We start from the raw sequence: 14,229 nt of genomic DNA on the forward strand, positions 1-14,229 counted from the left end.
TAAAGACTCCATGTTGAAAGATTGGCTACACTATTTGAAGGATGATTTTTTTTTAAGATGCTGACTCACTCTGTAAATATGTTTGTTTGGGTTCTTAATTTATTTTTCTACAGATAAGAAATAGATTTCTTTATAAGTTCTCTTCAAATTTTTATGTTATGAAATCCAGCCAGTCAATATTTTACTATTTCATATTGATTCCCTTCTAGGGACTTAATGATACTAACTTTGTGACAGAAGACAAACAGTAAAAAGAAGCATTTTACCCTATGATTTTTCAAGTCATTATTATGTTATCTCCAAATGAAAGTATTGTGATACTCATGTCAGATATGTATATTTCCAGGTAATAGAGACTGGTTAACACAAGTGACTTTGGATAAAATGAATGTAAATTCATATTTTCTTTCTTAGGACTGTGAGTAAAAATGGTTTCTTGTTTATGTTGTAAAGTTTACGTCAGTCTTTTTTTTTTTTTTTTTTTTTTAAAGTGAGAGGGAGGAAGGGAAGGAAAGACAGAGAGAAGGAAGGAAGGATGGAAGAAAGGGAAACATCTTTAAACATTTTCTTGTTTTATTATATTTTGTTTGTTTGTTTGTTTTTTACATGGGCTGGGGCCGGGAATCGAACCGAGGTCCTCCGGCATGGCAGGCAAGCACTCTTGCCCGCTGAGCCACCGCGGCCCGCCCACGTCAGTCTTTTTTTTACTGACATATTTTTCAGCGTCTTTCTCTCCAGGGGTAACAGTATTCCCTGTCATCAGTGAATATCATTGAAACCCATTAAAATATCTCTTCTCCTACAACTTTCAACATTTGCAGAAGATAGCCATCAGGATAAGTTGTTCTGTGGCCTGCAATGAAACGGAGTCAGCTTCTGTCTTCCTGAACTATAAAAGGACCTTACAAAGACATTATCAACAAAGAACTAAGTCTTCTTGCTTACAAGTTTGTGCAAAATAGTGTCATAGACATAAATTCAACATATCATTTTGACTATATTTATTTTTAAGAGATATAACACATTTTCAAAGAACCACACCAAATATCAAAAGTATAATATTTATTTACATGTAAACTAATATATATATATATACACATACATATACACACATATATATATACATTTATGTTAGGATGTAATGGAGGGGCATTCCATGATTTTTTTCTATCTATCTGTGTATTAATAGCTAGCTCTATCAACCTATTTATCTACCTATCTAGTGTTTAATTTAATGCTGTTGATATTTATCCTATATCTCACCTCCTCATAGTTTCCTTTTCAAAGAAGCAAATATTTCAAATTCGTTCAGTAGTTTATTCTATTTCCTTACATATTTTAAGGCAACATCTTTATATTGCCATTTCTTTTTTGTTTATTTTTAATTCTAGATATTATCCATTGATTTTCTATCACACAACTTGAAAATTTAGCTTTTTACAGTGCCCCTCCATTACATCCTAACATAAATGTATCCTTCCACAATTTGCCCATTGCTATCTTGTAATTTTATGTTCAATCAGTATTGTGGTATTTAGAAAGATTGGCTTTTTTTTTTTTGAAAACTGAAGTGTGTAATGCACTATAGTTCTCTCTTTCTTTTATAGCAAGATTTTTTGCTGGCGTCATAATTTTCTGTTTCTTAGATTTCCATAAATGTCTTAATTTCAACCTCAAATTTTAAAATAAAATTGAAATTATATCCCCTAAAATTAACAAACATAGGATAATTTATCAATTTAATTTTTGTTTCCAACTGTTACCTAGATCACTTCTAGTTTTGAAATTTGACAGCCCTTTCCTTGATCTTAGAACTTTCTTTTTTCTTCTGAGATTAAACTTCCCTGTGTTTACTCCCTTGTCTTCTTCTAAATTTGCTTACCCCATATTTTAGTTGATGCTATTTCCAGTAATTGGAATATTAATATTTTGAGAGGGCCTGTGATATTTAATTTCATGTGTCAGTTTGACTAGGTTAATAGTGCCCAATTGTTTAATCATGAAACACTACTGTAAGGACATTTCATACATCATTTTCATCTACAATTGAATGAATCTACATTTAACACAGGAGGTTGCCCTCAGCAATGAAGTGAGTCTTCTTATCCAATCAGTTGGAGATCTTAAAGCCAGAACTGATTATTTCAGCAGCAGTTAGAAGCTTTTCTGTCTCTATTTCAACCAGCCACCATCTTCTGAAGACTTCAATTTCAATTTCAGTGGAGTTTCCAACTAATGACCTTTCCTACAGAATTTGAATTCATAATCCCAATTGTTGTATGTGTCAATTCTTATTATAAATTTCTTCATATAAATTTCTCTCTCTCTCCAGATATATATGCATAATATTATCTATAATATAATATTATTAATTAATACAAAATGTTATTTATTATATATATATTTATATAATCAGTATTGTTTCTCTGAATAACTGCAATACAGGGCTCTTCTGAAAATGTCTTTGGTTTACTTTCACCCTTGGACAATAGATTGTTGGATACAGTTATCTAGATTAAATACATTTTCCCTGAGAATTATGAAAGCCTTAATCATTTATCTTCTAGATCCCTGCTGCTATTGTTGAGAGGTACGATGCCACTTCTTATCCTTTTCATGAGATCTCTTTCCTTTCACACCAGTCCTCAAAAGCCTTTGGAATCTTTCATTTATCTGTGTCTTTTAAAAAATTTTGTAATATTATGTATCCACATAAACCTTCATTTTATCTGTTTTTCAGGTGTTTCTCTCTGCAAACATATATTCTTTGTTTCTGGGAAATATGCTTGCATTAATTCTATGATTAACTTCTCTCCTCAAATGAATGCTCTGAAATTTTTATTGTCCATTTTACATTCTAGCTGTATTTCCTCTGTCTTCTACCTTCTGAAGGGTCTTGGAACTCTTCTATGTTCTCTGAATTTTTTATTTTTATGTGATATTGTTTTTTTTTTCATGAAAGTAATATCTTTGACTTATCTTTCTTAAGGTGTCATTATCCGATTTTTTCCTTTTGTGTTTTTTCCTATTCCACACATCACTCATTTAATCTTTCATTTTCTTAGTTAAATCTTTGGCTTTAGTAATTTATTTTGCTTGTTAGTTATTGGATGGGTAGATGTTTTGGTCTCTTTCTCATATTAGAGGATATCCTCAAATGTACAGTTATACTTGACTTTTTTATATACATATATATATATATTTAAGAGAGAGGCACTGAAACATTATTGGGAAGCTGTGAACATATTGACTAGAGGACATAAGTATAAGATTATAAACAGGTATTCAGCCATTGTAAGATTCTCAAAATTTGTATTCTTTTTGGACTATTCAGTTATACCAGAGAGAAATCTTCATCTTCTTAACGGTTGGTTAGTAGTGAAGGTGAGGGCAGAGTGTGAGGTAAGCTAAAAGAATGATTGTGCATATTCTGGCAGCCAAGTGAGAGAAATGGAGGCAATTCAGAAATATATCAAGGGACATAAATCTCATAAGACAGGTTATATGGAAGTGTGGATGGTAAATTCCTAATTTTGTTTATACAGCTCTTTTGCATTTATGTCTTCCATGCTTACACTGGCTCTCTCCCAGCCTTTATTCTTGCAAGTTCATGCATTTTTTTTTTTTTCTTTTGCATGGGCAGGCACCAGAGGTCAAACTTGGGTCTCCAGCATGGCAATGGAGAATTCTACCACTGAGCCACCATTGCACCACCCTTTTTCTTGTTTTTTAATATAGACATTCAGGGCAATAAATTTTCCTCTCAGCACAGCCTTTGCTGCATCCCATTAGTTCTGATATGTTATATTCTCATTTTCATTCATCTCCAGATAGCTACTGATTTCTCTAGTAAATTTTTTATTTGACCCACTGATTGTTTAAGCGTGTGTTATTTAATCTACATATATTTGTGAAAGTTCTCATTCTTTGGTGGTTATTGAGATCCAGCTTGATTCCATTGTGATCAAATATTTTGAATAATGTCAATGTTTTTAAATTTATAAACCCTGTTTTGTGCCTCAGCATATGATCTATCCTGGAGACTGTTTCATGAGCACTACAGAAGAATGAATATGCTGGTGTTTTGGGGTATAATGACCTATATATGTCTGTTGGGTCTAATTTATTTATCAAGATGTTTCACTTCTATATTTCCTTGTTGATCCTCTGGTTGTCCTGTCTATAGAGGAGAGAAGTATATTGAAGTCTCCTGTTATTATTGTTGAAACATCTATCACTCCCTTCAGTTTTGCCAATATCTGTCCCATGTACTTTGCAGCTCCTTAATTGGGAGCATAAACATTTATTATTGTTCTTTCTTCTTAGTGAATTGATCTTTTTGTTAATATATAGTGTCCTTCTTTGTCTCTTATGATGTGTTTACATTTTATGTCTATTTTGTCTGATATTAGTATAGTTACTCCTGCTTTCTTTTCATTACCTCTTGTATAGAACATCTTTTTCCATCCTATTACTTTCAATCTTTTTGTATCCTTGTCTCTTATAAGCAGCATATAACTGGATTATATTTCTTAATCTATTCTGCCACTCTGTGTCTTTTAATTGGTAAGTTTAGTCCATTAACACGCAAACTTATTACTGAAAAGGAGTTTCTTAATTCACCATCTTATCCTTTGGATTTTGCTTGTCAGATCGATACATTCTTTTCCCTCCATCTCTTTTTATCCTGTAAACTATCTTTACTGGTACTCTTCAATTCTGTGCTCTCCTCCAGACCTCCCTCTCCTGTCTTTTTCTCAACTAGCAGATCTCCAGTTAGTATTTCTTGTAGAGCTGGTCTCTTGTTGACAATTCTTACAGGATTTGTTCATCTGTGAATATTTTTATTTCTCCCTCAGTTTTGAAGGACAATTTGCCTTGGTACAGAATTCTTGGCTGGGAGTCTTTCTCTTTCAGGATCTTAAATATGTCATACCACTGCCTTCTCACCTCCATTGTTCCTGTTGAGTAGTCTGAACTTAGTGGTTACGTGTTTTCCCTTGTGTGCTGTAGATTGTTTCTCTCTTGCCACTTTAAGGATTTTCTGCTTCTCTTCAACATTTGACAGATTAATATGTGCTTGGGGAAGGCCTATTTGCATTTATTCTATTTGGGGTTTGATGGGGTCATTTTATTTGCATATTTATGTCCTTTATAAAGGCTAGGTAGTTTTCCCCCATTATATCCTCAACTGATCTTCCCAGCCCTTTACTCTTCTGTTCTCTTGGAATACCAGTGATTCTTATATTTGAGTGCTTTATTTTGTCCATCATTTCCCTGAGATTCAATTCAAAATTTTCCATCTTTTTGGCCATTTGCTGTTTTGACTGTTCTAAGTCAGTTGTCCTGTCCTCTAGTTCACTTATTCTTTCTTCTGCCTCTTCAAATCTGCTGTTATGTGTCTCCAGTATATTTTTTATTTGGTCTATAGCATCTTTAATATCTGTGATATCTGCTTTTTCTCTCTTTATTCTTTCAAATTCCTCTTTATGCTCTTACAATGTCTTCTTGATCTGCCTTATGTTATTAGCCATCCCATTTATTTTATTTAATAGAGTTATATGAACATCTTTGATTAGTTGTTCCAATGTCTGTGTCTCCTCGGGTGGTTTAATTTGGTCATTAGGCAGGGTTATATGTGTCTGCATGTTGATATGCTTAGTGATCTTCTGTTTTGTTGTTTTTTTTTTGCAGCATATAAATATCTTGGTAGGTTTGCTTTGGATGTTGATTTCCTTCAGTTGTCTAAAGGTTTGTATTTTGGGGATGGATGTGGGCCAGGAAGTAGGATGTGGGGTGGGACACAACAGTGTAGTGTGATACATTGTGGTGCAAGGTATAAACACAGGTTGGGGGTGCTACGTTGGTGCTTGTGAGCATGGGGTGTGGGTTGCAGGGTGCAGATGTGCTGCGTGAGGCCCACGGGTATTTGGTGCAGCTAAAGCAGACCTTGGAGTGCAAATGCAGGGAGCATCATGGCAGGCACAGAGGGAGAGTGCTCTGAGAGGTAGATAGGGAGATTGTGTGAATGCATGGGGGCTGGTGTGCCTCAGCATATGATGTATCCTGGAGAATGTTCCATGAGCACTACAGAAGAATGAATATGGTGGTGTTTTGGGGTGTAATGACCTATATATGTCTGTTGGGTCTAATTCATTTAGATGGGATGTGGGTGGATGCATGGAGCATGGGGGTTGTGGTATCAGGGTGTAGGGTAGGTGCTTCAGAGGTTAGAGCATGGGGGAGACTGGGCTTGGGTGTGTCCCTGTGCAGGGGGTTCCAGAGGGCCCTGAATTCATATGTTGTAGTGTGTAGGGATGGGCACATGTCACAGGGTTTGAGGGACATGGCTGGGTGGGTGGTGTCAGGTGGGCAGTGCCTGGTGTGGATATGCAGGTGTGGAGGGAGTTGGAGCAGGTGTGTACATGTGTGAAGGGCAGGAGCTATATAGCACAGATGTTCAAGGGAGCATCTGCCAGGTGTAGCAACAGGATGCTTGTCCTGGAGGGGTGGGATAAGTGTGCATGTTTGTAGAGAAGGGTGCCAAGAAGTTAGTGCATGAATGTGTGGGTGCCCGGAGATAGAGAGGATATGGCTGTGCTGGTGTACAGATCTGGGAAGTAGGGCCCTGGTGTGTGCTGATCTAGGGAATGGGGCCTTTGTGTGCACGTGCACAGAGCTCAGTGACAATGAGCTGGAGTTGTGCCTGCAGGTATGGCCCAGATGCGCAGGTCAACACTTGCCCAGAGCTGGGGGCATGGCTGGGGTCATGCATTTGTGTGAATCTAAGAGGGTCATAAACTGATGTACATGTGCCCAGAGCTCAGGGTGGGCAGAGTGAGGTTGCACTACTGTGTGGGCTGGGGGCAGGTGTAGCCTGGGTATGGAGTTAAGGGCCTGTAGTCTTTATTCACTGGTGACCACCTGCAGGCAGCCAGGATGGGGAGGTTCGTCTCAGGAGGGGTGCAGCGAAACTGCACTTACACAAGAGAGATGGGTTGGGCTGGAGCAGGTGTGCATGCATTTTGGGTGGGGGTGTGGGATGGATACGTGTGAGGCGGGTGGCAGGGCAGGGACGCTCGGAGTGCAGTGAAGCGGGGGCAGGTGACGGGGTTCAGGTGTGTGTGGTGTGGAGTGAGTTGCAGGTCTTAGGGCTGCACAGTTGAGGGTAGTGCATTCAAGGAATGCAGCTGGGCTTACTTTCTAGTCCCTATATCTGCCCATCCTCCACTCCTGAGGGTTCCAGGCTGCCATTTGGAAAGGGGCACATAGGGCTGCTTGCACCAGCCAGACAGTCTCTGGTCCTCTGCATCCCAATTCTTCAGCTTTTGTAACCAGAGTCTCCTTACGTGGTGTAGGCGACCCTCCCAGGTCACTTACTCCCTGGAATCGCCATGTCTCAGTCGCCTTTCTCCCTTCTCTAGCTGTTCCTTGGAGCAGGGGGAACTCGACCTATCATCTTGTAGAAACTCTCATGGTAAAGATCTTTTCATGCAAAAACATTTCAAGCAACTATTCTTCAGCACAAATCTGGCAACTGAGTAAAAGCATATACTTGCAAGTAAAAGCAAATCCTTGAAAGGTGTTGAACATAAAATCTCTTCACTTTTGTAGCTTTTCTATAGAAAGCTTATATTAGTATATTAATTTTCTCTATCTCATGGAATATACATGTCTTTAAAATTATTCTAAGCTAAACCTTATTTTTACCTTTAACAAAACATTAGCTTTGATTATAGTATTTTAGGTTGGTAATTTAAATGGAATAGTCTCTACTTAAAGATTGTAAATAATCAATCAATATTTTCAAAAATCATTTACTCCAGAAGTTTTGTGCAGAAAACTCAGTACTTGGAGTTCTTATTAAGACTTAGGAAGACATTTTTCAATGTAGATGTACATCATTTTCACGTTTGCTTTCAGTACATGATGGTGATATTAAAAATAATTTGCTAAAATGAAATTGTTCAATGGTATCATTTTTATCTGGAAATATTATTACAAGTGAGAGAATTTATAAAGATTTTACTTTAAGGTCTCCATGTATTATGGATGTTTTATACTAACTATAAATTATGCAAATATAATATAAAAGTTATACACTTTACAAAGGCCTGACACAAGTTCTTCTATCAACTACTACAGAGTTGTTTCAGACAAGATTTCCTAGTGTAAAAACAGATCATTATCGGAGTTTATGCATTATAGGTGTGGTCAATGTGAAAGTGTTACTAAGAGACATATATCATATTCTTTTGTTTAAAGAAGATGCTGATATGAAAACTTGATAGAAGTTTTCTCTTGGCAGAACCCTTTTTTAGTTCTATCTAATTGCCAATGAAGTTGTTGAAATTCTTTAAATTGTGGGAAATTTTCACAAATAATTTCTCTCATAAGATCTCCATCTAAACCTTCTCTATTCTCTGTTCTGCATCTCCTTTTATTTATTCTGACATTGGATCTTTTGGATGATCTATTTTTAAAAATTATTTTTCTCTTACTTTATATCTTTTTATTGTGTTTTTCTACATTCTGAGATAAGCTTGTTAAATTTATCCTTTTCCTTTTTTGGCATAGGCAGGCTCCAGGAATTAAATGTATCTTTTAATTCTTCTACTGAGTTTTTTGTTGTTGTTGTTCCTGAAGGTATGTTATTTTAATATGTAAGAGTCTTTTTTTTTTTTTTTTGGTTAGTTTAGTTAGTTTTCTAACTAATCCTTTCATGTAAATTTCTGGACACAATTTATCCTCTTTCTCAAATGATATTAATACCAGTATTTTACGCCACCATATCGCTATATAACTTAATTTCCTTCCTATTTTGTTTCATTTGTGTATTTCTTGTCAACTAATTATTTACTTCAGATATCTCATAACCCCTTGTTGCCTGATCATATTTATGAATGAATATTGATTGGATGCTTAAGTATGAATGAGGCATGCCGACTGTGGGCTTCGTTTATGGAAAGATAAAAGGACTGTTTTGTTGAGAACACTTCAAAACAATGTTTTTAGATCTTTATGCTCAGGCCAGTCAGAAATCCTAGGAAATGTATTCTAATATTCTGTCTATAGATTATTCTAGTAATAAGTTGGCTGGAAGTATCAACATTCACCAACACACTCTTATTTAATTTCCTACTTTCTGTAAGCTTTCATATCCCTCAACTCTACCACTCTACTGACACTCTCTTATACCCTTTGTAAAGAATAAATATGCATTCTCCCTGGGTAAGATGGATATTATATTCTTTTGTTGTTGTTGAAACTGCTTATATTAATCAAGAACATTTTGACTCTCAAATGCATCCATAATGATTTATGTGTTTTGGAAAATGATGGAAGAAAAATCTATATTATAATATAAAGAATTTTTTCTGTTTTCAATCTTGTAATCAATTGTCCATGAACTTACTTTTTAGATTTCTTAGAATTAAAAAATTAGATTAAATTGGAAAGGGAAAGGATATTGCCATGTAACTAGTTAATCCCATTTAACTACTTTGTGTGTTTCTGAAGTAAAAAATATTTATATTAACATTTTAGTGATATAATAAAGTGCAAGTAAATATGCAACCAGGGAAATTATTATTGATTTTTATACATGACTCAATTTATATCTTCTCAGTATAATTTTTAGTTAAACTGAACTCAATTTTATCAAAGTTGTTCAAAATCGGAAGATATATTAAGTGCACATGGCTCTTGAAACAAATACATGTCTGTTCTGGGAGAGAGGAAAAATAAGTAATATTGAATCTATTCAACTTATGAAATGTACTCAATTCTTGGGCATTTAACAGAAGCTCTGTTATCTGGACATTGGCCATGGCACTAGTTTATATAATTTCAAAGAGAAATTTTTATCTAAATTTTCTGTACGACATCATCCTGAATATAATTCAGTGGATTTAGAGCTACTTTAATCTATTAGGTATCACTGAAAATTCCTTCTTCCATTTGATGATATTCCCGGTCGTATTTTTCTCCTTTGTAGCTATGCCGTCATGTTCAGCTTTCTTACTGCCTATACAGTTAGTTTGCATATAATATGGTGATTAACATCTGTGCGCCCTGATCATGACATGAATAGGAGATTTATAACTCATGTTATGAAATGGAAAGGAGCTTCTTTGATGCTCTGCTTTGGTGTTATAAATCCTTATCTATAGATGAAAGTATTAAATTAGGTACAATTTGGAGCATTTGGATTGCTTATAAAGTAGGTTAAGTTTAAAGCCAATGAATGCAATCTGTTGTCATATAGACATAGTTTAGAGAAAGTCCATAAGTTTTATACTACTCAGCCATTTATTGTTTGAAGAGTGTCAAATTAATCTTCCTTTCTTACTCTTTTCTCACTCTCTCTACATTTACAGGATATCATCAATTTAAAAATGATTGTATGCATGTATGATAAGCAATCATGGCTGGATTTCAACCATGGCCCACATTTCTAAGTAAAAATAAATAAATAAAATTTATCAGAATGAACTATGGTTTTTGTGTTTATATACTAAAATATGATGAATGATGTGTTTTCTGTGTGTACTGACTCCTGTTATTTTCTTCTTGCAGTTAGGTAAAGTGTTTTCTGTTTTATTTATTTTTTTGTTTTTTTAAGTTTCTTAGAACTTCCTTATCACTGCAATTTGATGCATTCTTTAATCTTAGAATGCTTTAATAGTTTCTTCGGTGAGTTCATTTCTCCAGTCAATATCTTTTGTGTATCACTTTTCCCCAAACTTCACCAATCGAACTTATCTAATATTATCTGGACAGTGTTGTCTAATTTAAACTGAATAAGAGATAGTTAGTAGGATCTTTCAAGAGGGAGAAAAACAGCCAAGATCGAGTGCTGGATAGCATAACTGAAAGTAAACATAATAACTCAAAGATGAGATTTTTCAAATACTCATTTGATGTTATTTTATTTGCTTCAAGCAATGACTTTTTATTCCAGTTGGAAACAGAACAAAGTCAAGAAAGATTTTTGTTTTCTCTAAAAGAAATGTTTAGTTTCTCTGTATTAGCTAGAAGGCATGCTAATCTCATAAAATATGCTAGACAGTTACTGAACACAATCAATTTTTAAAGCCATTGAGACATAGAAAGAGTGCTAAATTTTAAGTCTTCGTATCCATTGACTGTCAACTGAAGAGGTTACTAGATAAAAATTCAAGTTTATGAAGGACATGAGTTGAACACAGGCACGTGTCTACTCCCTCTCCTAACACCACTAAGATAGGTATAAAGTTGTTTTTCAAAGAAGGCATAAATCTGTAAGTTTAAAGAGAGCAGATTATTAAAATAGTAGAACCTGGGAAACAGAATGAATACTCTGGACTGATATTCAGGTTCTAAGAAAACTAATTCTTAACCCAGGATTAGGAAACTCCTAGATGCAACTAGATTTAACCCCCCTAATTTCAACAGATACCAGGGACTTCTTAAATCGAAAGTGAAGATCAGAATTAAAACTGAATAATTGGATAAAAGTCTGTCTAAATAAATATTTAGAACATTTCTACTCAAACCTAAACAGTCAGTAAACAATCCATCTTAGCCAGGGAGAATGTATATTTATTCTTTGCAAAGGTATAAGAGAGTGTCTGTAGAGTGGTAGAGTTGAGGGATATGAAAGCTCACAGAAAGTAGGAAATTAAATAAGTGTCATGGTGAATGTTGAGACTTCTAGCCAACTTATTACTAGAATAATCTATAGAAAGACAATTAGAGTGCATTTCTCTGGCCTGACAGAAAAAATTTAAAAACATTGTTTTGAAGTGTTCTCAACAAACAGTCCTGATATCTTTCCATAAATGAAGCCCACAGTCAACAAACCTCATTTATACATAAGCATCCAAACAATATTGAGAACCTCACTCATAAATACGATCAGGCAACAAAGGATTGCTAGGTATCTGAGGTAAATAATTAATGGATAGAAAATACACAAGTTAAACAAAATAGGAAGGAAACTGAATTATATAGAGTATGGTAGCTTAAAATACTGCTATTAACATCATTTGAGAAAGAGGATATATTGGGTCCAGGAAACTAAAAGCAGAAAATTATATGAAAGGAATAGTCAGAAAGCAAAAAAAAAAAGACTCAAACAATTAAAAAAAAATTACTAAAAACTAAAAAAACAAAAATCAGTAGAACAATTCAAAGAAAATAGGTCACTGAAGAGATCCGATGTCAGAATAAAAGGAGATGCAGAACAGTGAACAGAGAAGGTTTAGAGGGAGAGCTTATGATTCTTTCAGCCAATTTGGGAAATTTTCCCACAATATAAAGAAATTCCACACTAAAATTTTTATTGGTCCCATTGACTACCCAGCAGAATAAATTGATATATATCCATAACAAATGTTGTGGCTTAAGTTCACGCAGAAACATGTCCTGAAAAAGAGATGAATGCAAGAAGTCTATTTAGCAAGGGCTCTCAGGAAAGGTTTGTTGGGAACTAGAAAAGTGAAGTAGGGATGGGAAGGGTACCAGTAAGAGTACACTAATTAGTAGGTTACTGCTTTGGAAAATTTGGCTAAGGAATTCTGGGAGCTGATGAAAAACCTAAGAGTTATTTCTACTGAGTTGTGAGGTAGCTGGATTCTGACATCCAGGGGAAAAAACAAAAACAAAAACAAAAACCACGGGCAGAGAGATGCAGGTATTCATATTATAAGCAGTCTTCAACCTGTGTAAAACGATATGGGCAAGGGCTCTACTGTGTCAGCAAGTGTGCCACATGCAATACTCATTCTCTTATGCCCCAGATTAAGCCTACCACAGTTATGAATAATTCTTCAACTTGGTGGCTGGACATAGTTTCTGAAAAAATAATCATAATTTGAAAAAACACCTAGAAGAGGGGCGGGCCTTGGTGGCTCAGCAGGCAGAGTTCTGACCTGCCATACCTGAGACCCGGGTTCAATTGCCAGTGCCTGTATATGTTAAAAAAAAAAAAAAAAAAAAAAAAACCTGGAAGAGGGTTTTTGAGGCAGAAGTTTATGCAGTAGGTTCCAGGATCATAATTCATATCCACTATGTCTTTTTTCAACCAATTCTATATTTTTCTGATCCTTAGTCAGCACTTCTGCTCATGTAGTTTGCTTGCTTGGCCAATACGGTGACGCAGACATTCAAACCTCGGGGGCAAGGGAGGGGGTCTCTGTGACCTAATCAGAGAGTGGGTGCTGCAATGCCTCATTCACATATATCAGAGGGCATGAAAGCACCAAAATTGATTTTTGCTCAGTAAATCTCTTGTATTCCTGACATGCTTCTCCCAGACTCCACCATTTAGTAGCATTCATCTCTCTCCTCACAATATGCAGAGTGAATTACCCCTAATGATAGGGTAACTCCTTTATCTGCCAGCTGGTTTATTTTCAAGAAGACTCAAGAGGACCAAACTGCTGTAGCTGTGGGTTTATTGTAACTCTGACCGTGTCCTTTGCTACAAGTAAATACTGCCATGTTAGCTGGACTCAAAACCAATAGAGGCTAAAATTGTAGGTTTAGGAAGCAGACATTTCCCAAGTGAGCCCTTGGAAATAGTGGTAAGAAGAACCACTTCTACTGACATCACTTGCTCTCTGGAGATCCATATATTTCAGAACTAAGGAATACAGACCTACATATAGTCCTCTGATTAAAAATATACAGCACATCTTGAAAGAGGTCACCTAAGTCTTACAGAATGTTGTTCACAAGCCAGCATATTAACTTCACCTTGAAAAGTCATTCCAATATTCTAATGAACTGGAAGCATTCAGAAATATATGCTAGGATCAAGGGATCCGATGGTCATGTGCCAATTATTATTCCTCTTTTATGATTAAATAAATTTTTGATCCATACCAATGCCATGCATGATCCCATAAAATTATATCACATACTCTATGAGTTTCAGATGTTAATGCTGGCTGAGGTATTATAGGTAGGGAAGCCAAAGTCATACCCTGAATAAAGATGAATTCTAGTGGGATGGATTATGCCTCCTCCATGAAGTAAGAAGCCTAAAATGATTAACCTGCTACCAGTGACTGGATAGTATTGCATTTGAGGCACAATATTGGTCTTGACTGCTTGTTGATTGGGCATTTCCCAATGGCAGTAGCTAAAACAGACTTGTAAAGAGGTATAACAATGTGTTGGGCTCATGCAAACTTTCCAGGTATGTCATATGGCTGCTTTTTACAAAAGTAACAAGGTATTGGG

At 35.5% G+C, this 14,229-nt stretch overlaps 1 long non-coding RNA gene and 1 pseudogene across 1 annotated transcript in view; both read left to right on the plus strand.

The window, feature by feature from the left end:
- LOC143666023 (uncharacterized) overlaps positions 1–14,229 on the plus strand; it is a 688,093-nt gene that overhangs the window by 36,748 nt on the left and 637,116 nt on the right. The window lies entirely within an intron of this gene.
- LOC143665913 (52 kDa repressor of the inhibitor of the protein kinase pseudogene) overlaps positions 5,879–14,229 on the plus strand; it is a 47,507-nt pseudogene continuing 39,156 nt past the window's right edge.

The sequence above is a fragment of the Tamandua tetradactyla genome, chromosome 22 (genome assembly GCF_023851605.1).
Source record: "Tamandua tetradactyla isolate mTamTet1 chromosome 22, mTamTet1.pri, whole genome shotgun sequence".
In the NCBI taxonomy this organism is placed as follows: domain Eukaryota; kingdom Metazoa; phylum Chordata; class Mammalia; order Pilosa; family Myrmecophagidae; genus Tamandua; species Tamandua tetradactyla.